The sequence below is a fragment of the Sturnira hondurensis genome, unplaced genomic scaffold (assembly GCF_014824575.4).
Source record: "Sturnira hondurensis isolate 20B ecotype Veracruz unplaced genomic scaffold, ASM1482457v3 Scaffold0021354, whole genome shotgun sequence".
NCBI lineage: Eukaryota > Metazoa > Chordata > Mammalia > Chiroptera > Phyllostomidae > Sturnira > Sturnira hondurensis.
This window is the reverse complement of record NW_028093985.1, coordinates 24,751,536-24,775,289: the sequence shown is the minus strand read 5'-3', so window position 1 is coordinate 24,775,289 and position 23,754 is coordinate 24,751,536. Positions and strand designations below refer to the sequence as shown.

The following is a 23,754-nucleotide window of genomic DNA, read 5'->3' as shown; positions in this document are numbered from 1 at the left end:
TCCAGCATGGCTATGGCTGAAAGCCAAGAACCAACCTCCAGCTCCCAGGGTGGGCTTTCATGTTCTGCAAAGTCATCCAGGAGAGGCACGGGGCACAGCTCTGTCTACCCCTTCCCATCTCCTGGATAGGCCTCCAAAGCAGTAGTCATAGCAAGCACCCCTCAGTAGACCAGCATCTGTCCCCATGCCTTCATGTCCTCAAGGTATGGCTGCTTGAGCTTTCTTCTACCCAACTGCTCCAGGCCACAGATTTTGCTTACAGAACTGGTACCCTTTATTTCTGTTGATCCTCAAACCAACACAGGCTCTTTTAAATGAACTCGTGGGGGGAAATGGTCCACTTAAAAAATCTCACTTTACTATCAGAAACTGGGAGAAATGGGGGGATTCCACAAATTAAAATAAGAAAACTTTATTCATAAATAATCTTAATAACTGCTCTTTTTGCAACTATTGATGCCAATTAAAGCAACAATAAGTTAAAGGAAACTGACTGAATGCAAGGTCCATGAGGAAAATGGGTAGAGCTTTTTGGTGGTTCTCAGAACCGCAGAGCCTTTGGTACAGAAAGACGGGATTGTGCCCCAGATCCTTCCTGGACTCACTGATGACCTTTACTTCCATTATGGGAAAACCCTCTAGACCTAAAATCTCTGAGCTAATGTCCAAAACAGTCGATTAGAAATCGTAACAGTCTTTGAAGTTTTTGAAGTCTCTTTCCATCTTATGAAATACCACAGACCAACTACCATTAAGGGCTTCAAAACTCTCCTCTCCATTAGTTCCTTTATCTCTAATTCTCTCAAAGATAAACTTTTAAGATACTTTTTAACAAAATTAAAGATCAGGAAAGCAACTGAGCCAGTTCAAAATGATTTAAAGATTAAAGAGTTTCTTCTATTACAGAAAAGGCAGCTGCTTGGTGAAGTTTCTCTTCTTTTCTTTCTCTTTCTCTCTTTTCTTTTCTTTTTTTGAGACAGAGAGTTGACCTTTATTCACTCTAATTTACCGTGGCTGGGGAAATTCAGTATTAAACTGAAAATTCTGTATACATTTTTAAAAACATTAAAAGGTGTTTGGGTTCTATTAATTTATATTAGCACTTAAAATAATATCTACTATTGATAGATACAAGAAACTAAATGCTAATGTGAGTTTAATGTACGTATAAAGGAAGAAACGATTTCTCAACTAAATGCATTTTTATTTATAGAGATAGTTTCTATAGATGCACAGCTATTTTGTCATTTGTCAAATTGTGTAACTAACTGCTTAATTTTTAACTTGCCAAAAAACATCTTTTGTTTTAATGATGATATTCCGAACTGAAAAACAAACCCCATCACAGCATAAAATTAGATTTTGCTTTCATAAAGAATCCTAAGGGTGTTGCGCTTCTTTAGTACCCAAAAAAATCAATGTGAAAATAATTACTTCTTGCAAAGAAAGAGGCCTTCCACAAGCCCTTGTCTTCTAAGTAAAGGTCCTACAGTTCTGTTCAGTTGTCCTCCGTAAAATGATTCTAAAAATAAAAAGAAATACAAGCAGAAAAACAGCTGGTTTCCCTTCCATTTCCTTTCCTTGAGAGAGCCACAGCGAGATGTAATTGTGGGCTTTCTGTGCAAAGGTAATATGCTAAATCAGTTTCTCTTCTGCATCTCTCGCCACTGGTGTTTAGCGAAGAAGGTTTAAGAACTACTACTAGATATAAATTATCTCATGCTTACCATGGCTGGACCCCTGTGCCAGGAAGTGGCTCAAATTTATGATAAACACAGGATGTGAACAATAAAAGAAACTATTTTTGCAGCTGTTGGCCGCAAGTCTAGCATTATTTATAATGCTAATATAGTGTGCCTTCCCTAGGAAATTGTGTAGGGCATACCTGCCACATTCATCTGCTGGGTCTTGTGAGTCATATGCTTAACGCCAGAGCAATGAACGGCAGTGTTATTCAAAACTCGGGGTTCCTGGATCTTGCGCTTGGGTCTCTAGTGGCCCAGCCATTACCCTTCAGTTTCTAAAGAAGCCCAGGCTCATTCACAGAGGAGTTAACTAATGGAATTTTCACAATCCCAAGTCAGTTTTGTTTAATTAACTTCACCTGATGTGAGCGTCTCACTAAAAATATTAAGCTGAGAACAGTGTCACTTTATAAGGCTCGCATCTGTACCGGAGTTCTGAATGTTTGAGTTGCTGAAACATTTCTTTCTAATTTGATTTTACCTCATTAACTATCTTGAAGTATCTTAATATCCATGGGGAAGGTTGCATCTACCCAATTGAGTCAAAGTTTCATGGTCTCTATTGGCAATCCCCAGTTTAAGTGATAGTTGTCAGTAAAAATATACCATTTGCAAATTTAGGATTGATGGAATCAGCCACGCATTTTGTAATCTTTCTGTGGTGGGCAGAATAATGGTCCCCAAAGATGTCTGTGTCCTAACGCCCAGAACCTGTGAATATGTTACTTTACATGACACAAAGAACTTTGTAGATGTCATTAAAGACCTTAAAATGGGAACATTGTTCTGGGCTATCCAGAAGGGCCCAGTCGACTCCCCCAACTCCTTTAAACGTGGAGAACCTTCCCCAGCTGTGCAGTCAGGGAGATGGCTGTGTAAGGACTCCGCCTGCACTTCCTCGCTGTAAAGATTAAGGAGTGTGGCCAGGAGCCAAGGAATGCAGGTGGCCCACAAAAGTGGGAAAAGACAAGGAAATGGATTCTCCCCTAGGGCCTCCAGAGAGGACTGCAGTCCTGCTGATACCTCGGTTTTATAGCCCATTGAGACCTGTGTCAGGCTTCTAACCAACAGAGCTGTAACATAATAAACTTGTATCCCTTCAACCACCAAGTTTGCAAGTAATTTGTTATAGCAAAAAAAGAAAACCAATACACTTTCCTAGCTATTATATTGTTCTAACCACTTCTTTTGCAGGAGAAAACTTGCCGAGGAAAAAATTACTCAACTAGGGAGTGTGCTGCCTTGCAAACTAAACCCGCTGGTGAGTGTGAGGGTGCAGGCTCTAGCCTGGGCTCTGCCATGAAATGAACACAGAAACTGGGCAAAGCACATAACCAGGTCCTTGGAGCTCGAGTCTCTCCTATCGCTGGACAAAGTGTCTCCTTCCAGGTCCACGTTCCCCACACTGCTTCCTCTAATCTGACGGGCGCTGTAAGCCAAAGTGATACCTTTTCTGTCATATTTCCTCACCTCATGCTACACCAAGTTTGCAGACCAGGCATTCCCATCTAACAACAGGAATAAGCTTAAATATCTGTAAAATTTAAGACATTCTTATCCTGACATAAAAACAAAATGAAAACTCTGCTAAACCAATTTTTAAAATCACCCTGCCTAAAACTGCTTGGAAACACTTTCTGACTGAAGCATGAAGGAAACTGTAATCTTCATAGAACATTCTACATAAACTGCTACTTGCATCAGTTAAGTCAGCAGGAGAATATTTTCATGGTTATCTTAAGGGTTCAAAGCTTCCTAAGTATTTTCTTTTATTGCAGAGTTAGCTACTCAATAGACTAAATTATATCACCCCAAACATTAATACAACAAAGAGAAAGCCCCGATATTATATATTCTGAAATGTAATATAGTCTTCTTTTCAACAGAAGCTTTATGAAAGTGTTTCACTGAAGGGGTTTTGGAAAGTGTGGAAACAGTTTACAGAGATTCAATTTTTTTTTACTATTTAACCTGCCATAACCTAAAATAGGTAGTATCATAAGTTATTTCTACTTTTCAGGAATTTTTAATAGCAGTTACCTAGCAAGTTTTCAAACACAAGAACAGGATTAACTATGATTATATGAAATAAACTCAAAGTCAAAGGATTTTAGCATGTTTTCAGGGTAGAGAGAAATTTACACAAGAAGCATTTATGATACTTAAGATAAGACAGATACCCTCACATATAAGTAACTAAATTTAAATTTTTAACCTCCCTTTTATGCTCTTTCACAACTGCATTCCCCACTGACTGTAGCAAGGTGAGGGAAGAGTGTCGGCAGCCCACTAACACAATCTTACACAAAAGCGAAGCAGAGTTGGACAGCACGGCACATTCCAGAAGACTCCGCAAACACATGAAACAAAATGCCAATTAGTCAGCGTCTCTCTGGAAATGGACAGTCTACACCATTCACCAACATCTCAAAAGAGCCATCTGCCGACCTCCTACACGGAATAAAGGTTCAGCTACAGAAAGGAATGGGGGCGCTCCCCGCCGCATCCGCTCCATTCTCAGTCTTCTTTCTCTTGCAAAGCTAACCATCCATTAATCAATTAGAAGCTGCCTTTACCTGCCACCTCCTTAAAAACACATCATGACAGTCTCCTTAGAATATACCAAAAGAGCCCCTCAGGAATTAAGAAGAAGAAACAGTGTCTGAGTAGCACTGTCCTATGAGCAGAACTCAGAGAGTCAGAAGTAGGCTGGTAGGAAGAAGCCCGTCTTGTGTGTCTCATTCATTGTTTCTTCCTGAGGCACGCTGAGTAACAATACTGAAACACAAAGCTAACTTTTCAGGGGAAACACTCGTTCCTTTGATTGTTGTAAGTGATTTACACATTCTCTTCATCAAGCTAAACACCACTGGCTTATCCTTATGAAACCTAACTACGTTCTGTGGACAACTTTTCTGAAGCGCTAATTTCATTTATTGCAAAACAGGAGCATTATTTTTACTATAACATAGTGAGAAATATTAAAAGTATGAAATAAATATGCAATAATGATTATCATTATACTTTAAGCTTAATATATTGCCCCATGACTAAATCTCTGTCCTACAGTATAAGTTTTAATTTCCTTAAAATAAAAATTCACAACCTAACTCGGCCCTTCTTTCTCATAATATCTTCCAGTATCAACCTAATTAGACCTTTCAAATGTTAATGTTGTTTAAGCTGGGTAAAACATAAAATATCAACAAAATATATGTAATTTGCACACTTGAAATATATAGCCCCATTTGTACTGTAACAGCTATCAAAGTACTTTACGAAATTTATATCATTCCAATAGTTTGAAATGAAAGGCTCTGCTGTGTTAGCAGTTGCTGCTAACCAGGGAGAGTAGCAGGCACCGCACGGTGCATTCACGGTCATCTGCAAGGCTGCCCCAGGTGCGCAGGCACACACAGACCTGACTACAAACTGTGCCTCTTCTAGGTAATTGGCTCAAAATACTCCAATACATTACCATTTCAGTCCGTAGTGTATCTTGGAAAGCACAGAACCATTCATACACCTGAAACAGGATAATAGAGGCATTTAGTAATTCTCTGACATGCAAAAGAAGGCACTTACCTTCCTTTTCTAGGGACGTCTGAAATCACACTGGAAACCCAGCAAGCCAGAGAGGGGCTTTATTGCAGAGTGAATCATCCCCACGTAGATGCTCTGAACAACCCCTGTATGCATACTGACATCATCAGGAGAGACTTGGAGGCAGAGGATACTATGGTAACCAAGCAATGTGCTGGGAGACAGAAGCCTTTAATTGCTTTAACAACTTCCTGGGGCTGGAGCTACCAGGCTTGGATTTGCTAAGTAGGAAATGAAGGTTGTCACAGACACGGTGAGTGTGACACAGAGCAAAGGGGACTCAATGAATTCTGAATCTATTCACTGCGATGTGACTTTTTAATGACAAATGTCATTACATGATTCCATTAGCAACAGTCCTCTCACAGCTGAAGGTCTGACAAAGTCACAGGTCAATAAATAAAGCTCACAGGTAGCAAGAGTGTAAGTATTCATAAATGGTTTTCTTATTGAACAAACATTAATATTATTGCATCAAAAACACCATTTTCCTTGAGGGTGAATACTTGATTCCCTCTAAAAAGAAAGCGCACATATGTGCCTCCAGAGGTCAGCGTACTGATAACAATGAAAACTGATTCTCTCTATTTACTTCTCCAGGAGGCAGCAGCTGCCCCTTCCATTTATTTCCAAGCTCCAGCAAAGCCTCGCCAACACATTGCTTATCCAGAAACCACCTCCAGTGAAATGCCTAATTATGACACGCAGATAAAATCAGAAGAAATCTGCCATCTTACGGTTACACAGTCTTCTTGATTAAGTCTCTTCCATCACAGGCAGAATTACTTACCTTCTAACAGCCCCCAAAGCTACAGATAATTTCGCTCTTCCCTTTGAAGTGTCTGTCCTGCCCTGCATCTGTCATCCACATTCACAGGACTGACTATAACCCCTCTTAAAAACATCACGTTTAAAGTAATTGCTTAAAATAACAATGTTTCAACATCAAACTGAGTCCATAATGATATATCATGCTTATTTGATCAGATGCAATGCTTTAATACGTATATAGCTTATCATCTGTACTATGAAAACGACTGTTTTCTTCTCCATGAATATTGGATTGACACGTTTTTAAACAATACCATGGTCTAATTTTTCTACTGCAAATACTGTAATTGTAAAGATAAGCAAAGAACTTGGCAGATCCTCTTTAAGATAGCCGTAACAATAAAAAATGAAGGTTGTCATTCAGTACTGTGTACTTAGATCTAAGCTATTTCAAGGAAACTATTATTATCTCTACTTCTATTTAGATGAAGCTAAGCCTGCTTTTAATGTTTCCCTTGTGAGGAAAAAAGCACACAAATGAACCGCAATAATACTGCTTACAAAGATAGTAAAATAGAATAAAACAGCCATACTATATAATTCAAAAAACTGAACTGTATACAATTACAATTCTATACAGTTTACAGAATTTAAACCTAGTGGACAATTTGGACTTTTCACTACTGCAGAAGAGAGGGAGAATTCTGAAAGAATGGATAGTCTTCCCTCCCAAAAGCCACAGTAATCGGGTTCCCCCCAACTCAGGTAAAGTGAGGAAGCTTTACGACAACAGTCACGTCACCTCCGACCTTTCACCTGATCTTCCCGAAACCCTGAGTTGGAGAAGCCAAAAATGCAAATGTTACCATGATATAACATCCAAAATTTGGATGTTATACATCCAAAATTTGCCATGGTATAAGTGAAAACAGCATCTATATACACATGTATACATAGGCATCGTACATAAGTTAAATTTTAAAGTAAATGTATTTGTTTACTTAAATATTTATTAAAAATGTCAAGAAGACACAGACCCAATTGCTAGGGGTGTTTACTTCTGGGAGTTTCAGTTACAGATTGGGAGAATCTTCCAATTTTTATGTTGTACACTTTTAAAATTTTACAAGTCTTTTTAACCATAGATATGAGTTACTATTTAATTTGAAAAACAGAAATTCATCTAAATGTGTTCTGAACTTGCAATCCTGGTGTACCTGCTCTTAGGGAAGACCAATGACAGGTTCAGGGGACAAGATCCTAACATACTAGCCGACTATTTCAAGGTTGTTTCAAACAACTTACCAGGGAGATGACCCACCTCTCCAAACAGAATTAAGAAGGGTAAAGAAATAAAGGTTATCTATACAACACACACACAAAAGAGCTCAGGTTTATCGACTTTTCCAGAGGTGTGATGGTCATAAAGAAATAGTCCAACAGTAAAACTAGCTTGTTAGATTTTCTTTTAAAGATACCATTTTAAAAAGAGCCTATCCAAAAATAAGACCTAACCAAAAGGTCTCTGGCCACTCCAAAGACTGAAGGGAATGTGAAAGACAACCCACAGGCACCGACAATCAAGGATCAGTGAGACAAATGGCCCCAGGGGGGCCAAAGACAAATGGTCCGGTCAAAGACATTTGCTTTAGGAAACAAAGGGGGGAAATTTCCCGACCCCCCACTTCCTAACTCCAGGCTTCATTGAGTTTTCCTTCTCTGAATCTGCGAACACAGCTTCATGTGTCACGCTCAGGTCAGTGTTCTGATTCCTCCGGACACTCCAAGAAATTTTCTGGTCCATGCAGCCTCACCACCTTCTCAGAGATCATAAACTTTTTCTTACATTGATAGCTTTGTACAAAAATCACCACCTCCTTCCCCACATGTAGCACAGAGAGGCCCTGTGAGGTATGCACCCACATCAGGCCACTCACAGCACAGAGTGGTGAGTGGCACAAAATCTACCCAGTACCAGCACTAGCTCCACCAAGTCCTGACTTTTTTCCTGGATAACTGTATACCTCCTTTTATCTGTCCAAAACTTTAGAAAATCTACTTATTTCTCAGTGGGTTCCGAGGACTTCATGAACATCCAAACAATTTTATAATTTATCAAACTGAAAGGAAACAAAGACCAGAAGGCGGGGGGAGGCGGGGGGGATACAGCACATTTGCCAAAGAAGTAACCAACCCCTCGATTGGCAAAGTACTATAAACCTCATCAACTCCCCCGCAGCCACCTCAATCCTTAAATTGAAGCCTGGGGGGCAACAAGGCAGTGAGCTTAACCAATTTCCTAAACTACAGGGAAATCATAGTGGTAAGGCCAATTCAGAAGCGATGGGGATTAAAGTGCTACTTCTGAGGGGAACTTGGCCAGGCCATCTGAAGCCAAGCTTCGACCAGGCAGCTGCAGAGGCCAGCCTGCCTCCTCGCCCACATTACTCTTCTGAAGATAAGGCAAACACCTTCACCTTAAACTAGCTCTGCCTCATAATTTATCTCAAACTTCCTCCTAGCCCAGATGAGCAACATCCTTAGCTCCCCTATATGCTTTTCCTAATTCCAGTTAAATATATGATATATGATAAGGACTGGCTTATAAGAAACAACATCAGTGGTATACAGAATTTTTTTTTAAGATTTTATTTATGTATTTATCTTTAGAGGGGAAGGAGAAAGGGAGAGAAACATCAATGTATGGTTGCCTTTTGTGTGTCCCCTGCTGGTAGTTATCCTGCAAGGAACTGGCCTGCAACCCAGGCATGTGCCCTGACTGGGAATCGAACCGCGATCGTCTGGTTCGCAGGCCCGCGCTCAATCCACTGAGCTACGCCAGCCAGGGCCTGGTATACAGAATTTTTTGATTAGCATTTGGGTTTAAAATTGGTTAATTAAAACAAATGCATACTGATCTAACGAAAAGGTACCACAGAACTTCCAATGGCAAAAAAGTTCTAACTCTCCATCACCCTTAAATCCTGTCGGTGGCCAGACTTGCCTAACCCTTCTCCTTGTGGCAGCCCCAGTTTCCCCCCAGCCTGGACGACTGTTAGGCATCCCAGAATGCTCTGGTCCCCTTGACTCCGTTGTCTCGCCCCTTGAGTTGTTCCGTGTGTCTTTGTCCTTGACGAGGCTTCACGACCATTGCCTTACCACAAAACCCCACAATCCTAAACGGCTTCCCCTGTGGGTCACTGAATCAAGTGCAGATCTCACAGCTTCAGCATAAGCCCCTCTTTGTCAGACTGACCTCTGGGCATTTTGAGCTACAGCAGTTGGACAACCCGATACACTAGAAGGTCTCGGTACTTTCTCTCCTCCAGGCCTTTGCTCTTATAGCTTCTTCCTCCTGTAACCCCACACATGCCTACCTTCATTCACAGACGGGTTCCTCCTCAGAAATCCCAGGGTTCTCTGCCTTACAGACTGCATGCAAAACATTCTATTGCTGAGTTATCATGTATCTTATTTTCCTACTCTCCTCAATCTTCTGAGAAGCAGAGACAAAGTTTTCATTTGCTTCTTGTGCTCCATATAGCACCATTCCTTACCTTTGCCATTCCCTTGATAAGTACTTATTGAGTAAATGAGCAAAAGTTGTATGCTCTAGTTATTTTCATTTTCCAAAGTATTTAAGATTAAATTACATCACGTAATCTTTGAAACAGCCAAAGGTGGCAGGATAAAGAAGAAATCGGAATTTCTCCTTTTTGAAATGGGAATAAACAGAGGCTCAAAATAATGCTGTCATTTCTCTTGTGTCACAGGGCTTCCAGGTCCCCTGGTCCCCCCATACATTCCTCACCCAGACGCCTACTGCTTCTAATGGCAGCCAGAAGGGAGGTGCTGTCACAGTCCCTTACAGTGTACCCACTGTATCTGAGGAATTAAGACCACGGTGGCCTTAAGTTTTCTTTCTCACCGATGACCCATGGCATACTCACCCACCATAACATTCTCAAGTCCACTTACAAGGCCTGGTGGAAACATCTCTTGTTACCCATTTCTCTTCCCTCTATTAGCTAATAACATCCTACAGAAGCAGCTTCCTCTGCTCCATTTACCAATTCAGAGCAACTAGCACTGTTGGCAAACCCCTGTATTTTCTAAACATCAGTTCCTAATTCTCAAAAGGAGAACTATGCCTGCCATTGTAGTTATGAAAACAAAGATAATGCACAAAGTACTGGCACATCACAAGCCCTTAAAATGGTAGTTATTAAAATTAATGATAATGAACGAAACCGCAGAGAATGGGATGACACCACCTTCTCTAAAGGCCGCATTTATGTTCTGCAAGAGGGCTGTAATTGGGGAATGAAGAAGCAGAAGTTGTCAAGTAGGGTCCTTTAAGAGCTCGAATAATCAAGTGGGGGGAGGACCGTAGGTGTTTTGCTGCTTAAAATGAGGGTGTTGGTCTTTTCCAGTGTGACATTTCCATGTGTTCCGAAGCATTCTGGAGCAATTTTCTAAATTGTCCCCACACAAGTATTCGCCTTCTTTTGCGGCTAAGCCCAGCAGTGTCCAATGCATGGGTACTTCACTCAGTTCAGACAGTAATAGACTGTAATTATTCAAAGTTTTATCCTTAAAGAATCCTAATTTTGCTTCCATTTAAAAATCCAGGACTAGACCCCTATACCACTCTGAACTCACTCACAAGTCAATTAATTTTAATGTTTCCCCAAAACTGAACATGGATTATAGTCTTCAATGTTTTTATTCTAAAAGTCAAAGGTATTATAGATGATGGCTTACACTAATACCAAAAACTTATTTCAACATTTCATGATTCTAATTTTGATTACAATTCCCTGAGGATGCGCTGGATTAAGTCCTAATATACTTTTCTAAAGAAGCCAGTTTTAGATAAGTTCCCATTTTAGCCCCTCAATTAGTGGAACTTTAAAATACCTTTTCCCTAGGATACAAAGAAAGAACTTGGAGGGAAATATAGAGCATTTGTCTGAGTCTCAGCACAGACACTGTATTCGTGAAATAAAAGGAAGAGGGGCGTGAGAGGGGCTGAAGATGCTGCCTGCAGCCTGAGAGGACCCGCAGGGCTGAAAGGGGCTGACAGCAGGATGTGGGTTGTAACGCTTCTGAGTGAAATCCTTTTATGCGAGGGTCTCACAAAGGGCCTCCAGGCAGGGCTGTGTGTGTCTGGATTTAAATTAATCAAGTCAGTGCCACAATGCTAAGATTCCTTCTGTTTAACTGGTTATGGCGGGTTTACAGGCAGTTCCCAAATGATGTCGATAGCTTTTAAAAGGTCAAATGCAGCAAAGCACACCCAATGTCCTAGCGTAAAAAGCATCAATAACTTCTCCCTCTGTGATATGCCGGGTATGACTTATTATGCAGTGGATTATCCCATTTTAATCAACTGCCCTGGTTTTCTTCTTTTCGTTTTCTCCCAAAAGTTAAAACATAGTTACACATTTTAATAATGTACATGACCAGACTGTTTGCTTTGTTCTACATTTTTTAGGGCTAACAACAATACAGATAGCCCAGCTGCAGCACCGCGTTTAGCACTGGGAGCTGGGGACGGTACAAAAAGGCATGGGGGTGGAACTATTGTAGTCAATGAGGGGCAAGTACGAGCAAAGCATTATCTGTGTCATTAACCCAAACTCACAAAAAAAGAAAGATATGGCTATGATGAATGCCACTGTCAGGTAACAAATGCTCAGAAAACAGCATGGATACAAAAAAGGAGAACCTAAGCCAGGTGGAAAATTCCATCTGGGTTCAAAACCATGCACTCTAGACCTTTGGGAGCTTCTTTAAAAATCCAGTGTTTGTTTTTCCCAAGCAGTAAGGGACTGAATGCATTTTTGTGAATCATTAACCATGTGTGTCATGGGCACCGAGTCAAAAGGAAAGGGAAGAGAGATAAGCCAAGTATACTAGAGCATAAAGTGACCAGGACCAGCTCTTGTCTGACAATGCTGAAGAAACAATAACTGCCAATGCAGGGACTCAAAGGAAGTTCCAAGCACTCGACACAGCCCCCTCCGTCCTATGACCATCTCTGGCCTCCGACTGCACTGTCGCACAGGTTTTCAGAGCACAGCATTGGTCTGCATCCCAGCTCTGCTGCCTCCAATCCCTGTGATCCTGGGCAAGCTCCTACACTCTCCTGGGCCTCACTTTTATCACCTAGTAAAGTATAGAAATCATAATCATACCTCTGAAGGTAGCTGAGCCAGACACAGTTTCAGGTGTTTGGAGTGCAGTGCTGAACAAGCCATACAGGGCCACTGCAGTCACAGAGCTTGCATTCTGGGTTGGGAAATAAAACAATAAACGATTAAATAAGTAACAGTTTTATATGTAAGAAACATATAAAATTTTGCATGTATCTTTAGAAACATATCATAGGATGATGAGATAAGAAACTGTCCAGACAACAGAATAACTTAATACAGTTGTCAGAAAGAAACTTCAGTCTCAGAAGAAATGACATTTGAATAAGGAGAAGCAAGAAGCAAAACAAAAGGACACAGCCTTCCAGGCATAGAGATCAGCAAGAACAGAAGTCCAAGACAGAAATGAACTCAGAATGCTCAAGAAACATAAAAAAGCCCAATGTGGCCCAAGGATAGTGAAGGGTGAGCAACAAGTATAGACACCTATCAGACAATTAAGTGAAGGAGCTAACTAATAAAAGAATTTGTGAATGGAGTCTGGAGTTAGAGGATAAACGTGAAAATGTACATTTGGGAATCACCTACTCAACAGAAATCTCTGTAAAGCACCCAGCACTATGCCTGAACACTGTGATTATTGATAATCGATCTCTCCCTTCCCATTTTTCCAAGCAACCGAGCTGATATTTGCACTAGGGAGATTGTCAGCACAATAGAGAGAAGATGGGTAAAGCTGGGTTAGCTGAGGGAGAACACACGTATTTCACGTTGGCTGCCAACTCTGCAAAATAGTGGGAACACGCTGGCGTTCTGTGTTGAGCAGGATTCTGGGGCCACATATGAGCCTGTGTAATGATGTGTTCCATTACACGAAAAATACATAAATGGTGACAGATTTCCGAGGCTTTGGCATTGGCAGTTTTTGTTCACTGTTTCATTTAATTTTTTATATTTGGTAATTATTTCTCGTAATAATATGAATTAGGTAACATCACTATCCCTACTTTACAATTAAGAAATCTGAGGCTCAGAAAGAATAATTTACTTGCTCAAAGTGACCAGCCTTTAAATACTTAAAATCTGGGTGTCTCTAACTCTGGAAACTATGATTCTGCCCAATGTGATATGTATGTGTAAAGTCACTCAGTTAACTCCTTATTTGATTACCCAAACTGTACTTCAAGAATCTTTCCAGCTGAACCAAGTGTGAGTTTAGTGTCTGGTTCCAGTATAGAATTTCGTATACGACCATCAATCTAATTCTGGCACATTCATAGGTTTCTAAATTCACATGTCACTTCTGAAAAAAGCATCTAAGCTCAATTCTTTTCTGTGTTGACGTTAGTGGAAAACATCCTAGTCCTTAAAATGACAACTCCTATTAGATTTAGTGATCAGATAATCTTGCAAGCAGATGACAATTTCAGCAACTGTCTGAATTCCCTAGTTTTAGCCATTACCTACATATTCTTCAGCTGATAAATTCATACATACCTGCATTTTAAAACACACACACACACACACACACATACACTTTTATCATATTAAGTCACTGCTATTGTTATTGTTAGTTCATCTACAAAACAGAAGACTCATATACTTTGACTAAAGAATAGGAATTTTTAGGAACTTAGTCCTAAGGACCAGGAATATTAAGGACGTTTTTATCCTCACCCAAGGCCATTTTTTGTTGTTGTTGCTTTTAGAGATAGAGGAAGGGAGAGAGAGAAACATCAATGTGAGAGAAGCAACAATTAGTTGTTCTCATTATGTGCCCAGACCAGGGATCAGCACCCAGAAGGGGACTTGAACCCACAACCCAGGCACGTGCCCTGAAGAAGAATCAAACCTGCAACCCTTTGGTTACAGGACAACACTCCAACCAATTGAGCCACACAGACCAGGGCAGGAATTTTAAGGATTCCATGGCAGTGAGAAGTAAAAACTCTTGTACAGGTTACACACTAATCACAACATAGACACAAAAAGCTCCTTTATGCTGAACCCTGCGTAGCCCTGTCTTTTCTCCCCATCCCCATGCTACTTTTTCCCACCTGTTTCCTGTGAGAGAGCTTCATAACAGGAAAAAAATATGCCATACACTACATTGATTTGATTCCAGCAAACTAACCAGAATTTGAATTTTTATTAGCAAGAGCCACAGGCAAAAGCAATAATACACTATATCTATCAGAGTGGTTAGTTTTATTCATGAACCCATGCTGGGTTAGGGAGAAAAAATGAGGAAAAAAGCTAACTTCAAAGCATTACTGAGAGATGATTAACTCTTTAGCCACAAATGAGAATCACACACTACTTTGATGTGTAAGATGTGTTAGTGCCTACATTTAAAGAAAGGACATCTACAATAAAAGTTTCACCATTTTAAAAAAATCCAATGATACACTTCTTTTGCATCCTGAAAACCAGTAATTACCTGAGGGAATAAACAAAATTGGAACTCAGCCTCAGAAATTAAGCCTTAAAAGCAAAGTATCCAAACAATACCCTTCCCTCACCACACAGTTTAGTGGCAAAATGCCAGTAATAATACGTTCAGTGCAGGAAATAAAACTCTTTAAATTGGCATTTTTTTTCAAAGTCACTCACTCCCTAAGGTGCTTTGGAAATTAATCAAGTCGCATACACATCTTTATCTCAACAACTCAAGTAAGCTTACTCAGAGTGTTATTCAATATACAAACTATTTGGCACATGATTGCAAAGACTACCATTGTATAACTGCTTGTGCCAACTCTTCACTTGAAATAAACACTGACAAAGATCTAAAATTGCTGACCTTGGTGCCCTAAGCAATCTCTATCATTTATAGATTCTATGACATGATCTATTTTTGCACAAAAACTGAGAACTATCATTTAGTATATATAATTCTTACAGTTTATATAAAAATAGGCCATGGAATATACTGTACAAATTTCAAGAGAAAATGAAAACTCCTTAGAAGAAAAGTGAGTAGATTAAAATATGCGATTTTTCATAACAATGGCCCAATGCCATAGGAAAGGTGGAAGGCTGATACCATGTACTATAAATGGCTTTTAACATGTAAATATATCAGATATGCAATATTTGTTAAAATACCTGTATTTATCTATCTGAATATATTTTAAAAATCTCAAGACCTAAATGCTTAACATTACAGTTTTATCTTCTACCAAACTGACACAGCTCTACCAATAACTACCTGGAAAAATATGCAAGGCAATATCAAAAAGAATTATTGTGCTTCATTATACATGATGAAAATGCAGTTTTTTAAAAACTATTCTGACACTCAGTTCTGTGTGCTTGTATGGCAGGTCAAAAGCCATTAGCCACCTGCCGAAAATACATACTAGAAAATAAAACGTCCTTCAAATTCATTCTGTGTGTAGTATTCTCAAAATGAACGAGGTTATATTCTAAATGTTTGAGGAGTGTGGTGCCTCAAATAGAAGTATATTCACTATGCCAGAAATCAATTTATAAACATGATTTAATGAGGACCATATAATTCAGAACATTCACACTGGATAAAGAAAGCACTATGTCAACTATGAGTGAAATTAATACATAAAAGTACCAACCCGCTCAACACTATATGGGTGCTGTCTCCTCTTCTAATAAAAGTAACAAATTCAATATGATTTCTAGGAGTCTAAGGACAGTCTCTCTTACCATTTAATAGTCTTCTGGGGACTGACTCAACAGTGCTCTTGTATCTTTAGGACATTCTACAAGTGTGTTTTCATGTACAAAAAACAAAACATCAGCCCCAGGGCCCTTGCACATAGGGAATCCACAATTCGGTCTTGTTAACATTTTAACATCTGGCAATGCAGCAGATGCCTCTCAATCACTATTCTATCAATGGGTCCTATTCGTAATTATAAGATAACTGGTCACTCAGCACTTTGTACAACTAGGTACTGAGCTAAGTGTTTGACACGTCTTAATGCATTTAATTCCTCCTAACAACTTTATGAAGGGGGTAATAGCCTACTGCCGTTTTACAGGTAAGGAAATCAAGGCACAGAAATGTTAAATAACTTGCTCATAGTTATACAGAGAGCAGGTAGCTGCATTTCAATGAGGGAAACTTACAGTTTACAGAATGTGATGGGCAACCACAGGAAAGAAAATGAAAAGGGCAAAAGTACAAAGAGTCAAATAAAAGGACTAAATAGAGACAAATGCTTTCTCTTGAACGATTTTCTCTATTCTCATCTGGCTGACTGTGGCATGCTTAAATAAACAAAAAGCGGTAACAATAGTAGCCAGGTTTGCAAGAGCACAGATGATTCCTACTTAAACTCTAGGAAACTCACATTTTCTTGCCTTACTTAAAAGATGAACCCCTGGCCAATGTGGCTCAGTTGGTTGGAGCATTGTCCCATGGGTCATGAACTGGATTCCGGCTCAGGGCACATACACAGGTTATAGGTTCAATCCTCAGTTGGGGCATGTATAAGATGGCGGCCTCAGTCAATCTCTGTCTCTCGCTCTCTCTCTCTCTCTTTCTCTCTCTCTCTTTTTCTGTAAAAGCAATGTAAAGATGTCCTTGAGGGAGAATAAAAATAAATAAATAAATAAAGATGCATACCTGCTGTGTGGAACCACAAATACCCAATCTCACTGCCTAAACTCTGAGACAGCAAGTGATGAATAAATACACATTTTGGTACCCTGTCAGATTCATGGGCCGTGGAGGCACAAAGGGATATATGTAAGTCCGAGCAGGGGTGTCCAACCTTTTGGTGTCTCTGGGCCACAGTGGAAGAAGAGTTGTCTTGGGCCACACATTACATACACAAACACTCATGAAAACTGGGGAGCAAAAAAAAAGAGATTTTAAGTAAATTTACAATTTTGTGTTGGGCCGCATTCATAGCCATCCTGGGCCGCATGCCACCCTTAGGCCTCGGGTTAGACACCCCTGTTAAACTGTTAACCCACAAACCCAGGTCCAACACGGATGGATGGAGGGCACCCAGAGACTTCATGACGACTCAGTGAGGTTCCCAGACTGTTAGCTATAGGCTTCCAGCTTTCCAATCTAAACTTGTTTGCAAGCAAAAAAAAATCACCTTAAACTGGTTCCTCAATATACATGCCCAGTGTCCCCTCCAGGGCCCCCAGTCTAAAATCTATCATCGGATCATGGCAGGGTGGCGGGGAGGACTGTGTGGATGCCAACGGATATTTGGATTTTCTTTGATTATTTAAAAAAAAGACATTTCTTCTTTAAACAGTTCTGCTGGCCTCTAAATCTTCAAGTATAAGGTAAACTAAATAACACTTGGTTAATAAATTATGAATGCAAACAAAATGCTCTTGTCAAAATAAAGATTCCAAAATATTTCAAGAAAAAATTCACAAAACCATTTGATAATGAGGTTGAATAAGATTCCCTTTTGCACACCCAAAACAAAGGAAATTGAATCCCTACTTTAACTAGAGACTGTTGCTATTTGCTTAATGGATAAAGGCCAAATTATGCATATTTGTGTGATTTCAGTGAAGAGCCAAGGTCAATTGCCAGATTTTCTCCCATACCAACACAGCAGCAGCACAATTACAGATGCTTTTTATCTGCTTCACCGCGATTTTTAAAATTTGTTTTTTCTTCTCAGAGCATCTAAGATTTCTTTGTTTGTCAAAATGGTAGCTGTTAAGAAAATCACTTAGCTAATAAACAAGGAAATTAGCTAGCAAGTCTGATACAAAACAGACAGCAACAACACTAATGGCAATCTGTACACACAAATTAAGGCAGTAAAGGGTTGCTCCGATAAGCACTTTTAAACTGTTCCTGTCCTCAAATTCCGAGCATCTGTACAGTGTGTCAGGGGCCAGACAACTGTTTCAAAGCATTCTTCTCGTCTCACTGGGTTCCCTCAAAAATCTCAGTAAAAAGTTTCGAGTTTTATCTAGAGATATGCAGAGAGAAAGACAGTGGCGGAAAGAGGAAACTAAAAAGTGTCTGGCCAGGGTAACTGTCTCCCCGTTCAGTCACTTCCCTGTATCTTTCACTCCTCACTGCCTGGAGGAACCACCTGACACTCATCCAACTTTGTGAAAAGCCTCATAACCTAAGACATCAACCCAGTGGGAAGGGTGGGTTTCAAAACGACTCCTGAATCTCACGAAAGATGATTTTGAAGCACACAGCTATCAAGCAAAAAGTTAATATCAGAAGAATTTTCAGTTACATTTTACGTGTTCAATAGATGCACATTTTTACAGCTGATAATATTTAGTTAATTCCCATAATTTTTCATGGGGAATAACAACCAAATGTAAATTTCACTAAACTTCATAATTAATCAAAGTGTCTTCAGTTTTCTACAAAAATTTGTCTTAGAAGGCTCTATTTAAAAATCACACAAATTAGGAAGAATCTGCTAATTTAATAATACTAATATACTTCTGCCAATTCGTTCCAGAAAAGTTCTTTCCACCTGCTGAAATCACAGCTTTGCTTTGCTGTAGGCTGGAACCACTCCTGGCCTCTGCTGAGAATAGCCTGCTGCCCCCTCCGTCATCTGAGGGGGACCAGGTCTTCACAGTCAGGGCTGCATTATGCTGGCTTCGGACTGACAGAAATAGAAGACAACCAGTGACAGTAATTCATGTTTAAATAACTATTTAAATCGAAAATTATGGCTGGTAGGGTTCCTTTAAATAGGGAGCACCTTTAACATATAGGGGTTGGCAAAAGTATGTTTACAGTTGTGAGGAACTGAGACAGAGTTTATTCTTATATTATTACTTATTAATTATTTTATCACTTATTTGTATTCCAGCTGGAAGCCTACCTTTGTTCACCCCTGTGTTTAGAAGAGATTTCAGATTACAAGAATTAAATTTACCAACAACCTTTCACATTAGTACACGGCCCAAACTCCAATTCTTTACAAAGCCAGTTAGTGGCAAACGGGTGACCATACATCACGTTTTTGAAAACTTAAGGAAACTGCACACCCAGTGTCCCTAATGTGACCCAAGACACCTCAACAGTCCATTGCTTGAAAACCAGATAAAGAAAAAGGCTTGTGCAATTGCCAAGTGTCTTTTACACAAATATATTCATTTCCTGGAGCTTGGTAAGTATTTGTTTTGAAAGTAACCTTATAGTCTTTTCACATGTCTTTTATCATTACTGGATTGGAGAGCAATTTACGACAACAAATACTTCATACATCTTTAACATTTTCTCAATATTATGAGTTTAGCATTATTTTTGTTACTCCCATACCCTCCAACATAATATCACGCATACACACACATCAATGTTAAGTTTCATATTCCTAAAGTGAATTTCCTAAATTCTCAATCACACTATGTTTAAATATAAATGGTAATCTCAGAATAAATGGCTCTAATTTCTATTCATGGCAAAAAGGATTGGAGAGTTGCTCAAATACCCACTCTGCTGTAAGAAATACAACTCTACTCAACAGTCAATTTGTTATTATCTTTCTTATTAGCATGGGCACAACTTCTCTCAAAGCTTGCATACTGCTCCAGTAAAAATGTCAATCGCTGAACTGTTTTAAAAATACTTGAAGCAGACCAAAATGAATGTGTTCATTATAGCTATAATTCCTTCAAAACACTCCTACCATGTTGTAAATAAAACCCTAGAAACAAGCAATGTGAAGTTATCTGGAGGAAATATATATATTTTCAATACATACAGGGTCTGGCACAAATAACTCCCTTTTTATGTACCAGTTATCTATACCAAATCTTTTATTACAAAATCATAAGCATGTAATTCTGTGACATAACAATATCACACTCCAGCACACCCTATGACATTTTAGATGAAATGTTCAAGCTGCTGTCCATCTCATGTGAGACATTCGTGTCCCCTACCAACCACACTCAATGGCATTATCTGCCAGACCCTGTACATCCTAAGGCTGAATGCTGAGTGCTTTTCAACTCAACAGCAGGGTGAGTTTTTCTCAGCTAGTATTAAAGGAAGGGAATTCACCACTGTATCTGTCTTGTATTCAGAAACAAACCCCATATAAAGTTAAGTAATCTATCTTAATGGTTTTTCATTTGTTTTTAAATTCTGTTTATTATTTTCTTTGGTAACATTTGGCAAAACATTGAAAACAGAAAATCTATTGGAGAAAAAGTGTAAGTCCTTGAATAAAGTTGTCTTGTTATAATATCAATAAGAAAAAAATGATTGCCAGCTGGGGCTACTACTGTCTTGGTGGTCTTTGCATGCTCAGCCCAGGTCTGCATGGGTTTCCCCCCACGTCAGAGACGTGCCCGTTAGGTAAAGCGGGGTGTCCACAGTGTCCCAGTCGGAGTGTGGCTATGGCTGTGAGTGCGCCCCGCGACGGAACGGCCCCTGCCCAGGGTGGGTGCCTGCCTTGTGCCCTGCGGTGCAGGGATACGCTGTGGCTACCTGTGACCCTATCCTGGAATAGACAGGTTAATAAAGAATTCTCTTTCTTACTTTTGTTCACCTTTCTTAAATGTATGTACAGCTCACAATTATTTCAATGTTTAATATCAGAAGAATCTGGGGTTTTTATTTAAAAGTTTAATGATGTTTTGTGATCAGAAATGTGCCAGTTGATTAACTCTTTTTTATATCGATTAGCCTGTGGCAAAGCTGGTTTTGCCATGCGTCGTTTCACCTAAAGGTGCAGTGTCCAAGGGCTACTCACAACAGTAAGTAAGGACTTACTGTAGTTGCAAAAGAAACAACACACAATCAGGTTAATATCTTTAACATATAAGAACTTAACTCAGTCTTCTAAATAGAAAAGAGGAACATGTTAAATCAACCTTAACCCAGTGATTCCGCTGCTGGGAATATATCCGAAGAACACCGCAACACCAGTTCAAAAGATTGATGCACCCTCTGTTCATAGCAGCATTATTCCCAAGAGCCAAGTCCTGGAACAGCCTTCATGCCCATAAGTAGATGAGTGGACAAAAAAACAAAACCAGAAAAATGTGATATATCTACATAATGGAATATTATGCAGCCAAAATGAAAAAGGAATTCCTACCTTTCGCAATGGCATAGATGAAACTGAATTATTATGTTTAATGTAATAAGCCAGTTGGTGAAAGACAAATACCATACGATCTCACCTATAAAAGGAATCTAATAAACAGAATAGAGTGATAAGCAAAACAGAACCAGAGGTATGGGATCACAGAACAGACTACAGCTCTATGAGAGAAAGGCGAGGCAGGGACTGACTGAAAGAAGGTGAAGGGATTAGTCAAAGAATATACATGAAGGACCCATGGACGTGGACCACGGTGAGGGGACAGATTACGTAAGTGAGGGGTGGGCTGGGCAGAGGTGGGTGAAGGGGGAAAATGTAGGACAACTGTAATGGCATAAGAAAAAAATACAAAATAAAATAAAAAACTGAATTAGAAATGGCCACTTTTAAGGAGCCGTTTGATATTGACTCGTTCCATATTCTAATTCTAATAGAAATCCTGTAATATGAACAACAAATAAATAAATAAATAACCATGACATGTAGAAATATACATGCTCAACAATCATATAAAATGCTCAAGACACCAATACAAATTAAAATAAATGATTAGGATTCTTCACTGATTCAACTGGCTGTTAAAACAAAAGACTAATTCTCGGAGGGGCAATGGGGGTTCTCATACAGACTGTTATAAAAGTAAGAACCTGCCCGGTCTTTCTGAAGGACAATTTGGCACATATGTATCAAATGCTTTTAAAATTTATACTCATTTTTATTTAATTTTACTTCTGGGGATTTATTTTAAGAAAAACATACAGACAAGCATGAAATTAATCTAAAAGTATTTTCATCATAGAGCCATTTATAAAAGCAAAAAAAGAAATCTAAAATCCCAGTAATGGAAGATTAGTACAGGCATGGGCACAAAATAAATTGCAATGCAGCGACTTAGAAAGCAACTGTAAAAAGAATATTTAGTGTCATGAGAAAATGCTTACTATTTAAGGCTCAGTGAAAAAAAAAATGCAGGCTGTAAGATAAAATAATCATTACGATCCTAATCTTAGGTATTCCAGTTTTGTGTCTCTGTTTGTTCATGTGTGTGCATATATGGACAGAAAGAACAGTACAATTTCTGACACGCAAACAAATGATGTCAGTGTTCATCTCTGAGCAGTAAAATAACGGGTAATTTAAAAAATAGTCATTTTAATGCTTTTTTAGCATTTGCCAGTATTCCATAATGAACAGATACAATTCAAGAAACAATGCAGGGAAAACATAATTACTCAGAAAAATAAAAGTGTGTAACTCCTTATACAGCTGATCTCAGTTTCTGGTAACTAGAATCACACTGCTCAGAATAATGAACATAGTGTTCCTTTAAGAGGCTGAAATCGACCCCTTGCCCACAGAAATGAAGAGAATGGCTTCACTTTTCCACCTGGCAAAACCAGCCATATGAAGCAGCAAGCTGTACCCTAATATAAGTTCCCCACCCCACCACTCAGATCCATTCCCAGAATAAATAGTCAAATAGCCCTAATGAGAATCAGAGGGTTAGGGACATAGACTATTTTCCAGGACAGACTACACGTGAGGCCACAAAACAAGTTTCAACACATTTAAGAAGACTGACATCATGTCAAGCATCTCCTCTGATCACAAAGGTATGAGGCCAAAAATCAATTACAAGAGGAAAACTGGAAAACACACAAGCACATGAAGGCCAAATAACACGTCACTAAACAATAAATGGGTTGAAAGAAATATCAAGGAAGAAATCAAAAAACACCTTGAGACAAATAAACATGAGAATACAACAACCCCAAATCTATGGGACACAGACAAATCAGTTCTAAGAGGGAAATGCATAACAATACAGGTTACCTAAATTAATGAGAACAATATCAAATAAACCATCTAACCCCCACCTAAAGGAACCAGAAAAAGAAGAAAACACAGCCAAACATGAGTAGAAGGAAGGAAATAATAAAGATCAAAGCAAAAATAAACAAAATATATTCTAAAAAATAGTACAAAAGATCAAAGAAACCAAGAACTGCTTCTTTGAAAAGATACACAAAATTGGTCAACTTTAACCAGACTCATCAAGAAAAAAGAGAGGACCTAAGCAATAAAAATAGAGCTATCACATGACCTAGCAACCCTGGGTGTTTATCCAAAAAGCATTCCTGGATGTTATTTTAAAAAAAATCCAAAACACTGGTTTGGAAAGATATATGTACCCCTATGCTCGTTACAGCATTATTTATAACATCTAAGATGTGGAAGCAAATCACGTGTCTATATTGATAGGTGAATAGATAAAGCTGTCATACATATATACAATGGAATATTAGCCATAAAAAATGAAATATTGCTGTTTTCAACAATTTGAATAAACCTAGAGAATATTATGCTAAGTAAGTCAAACAGAGAAAGACAAATCCATGTGATTTCACTTATATGTATCGG

General features: G+C 39.1%; 1 protein-coding gene across 12 annotated transcripts in view; it reads right to left on the bottom strand.

Annotated features, from left to right (window-relative positions):
* PAM (peptidylglycine alpha-amidating monooxygenase) overlaps nucleotides 1-23,754 on the bottom strand; it is a 277,949-nt gene that overhangs the window by 220,302 nt on the left and 33,893 nt on the right. For all 12 annotated transcript variants that reach the window (XM_037032081.1, XM_037032083.1, XM_037032084.1 and 9 more), the window contains exon 2: nucleotides 12,320-12,413. The gene's annotated coding sequence lies outside the window, so the exon portion shown is untranslated. The remainder of the gene's footprint in view (nucleotides 1-12,319; nucleotides 12,414-23,754) is intronic.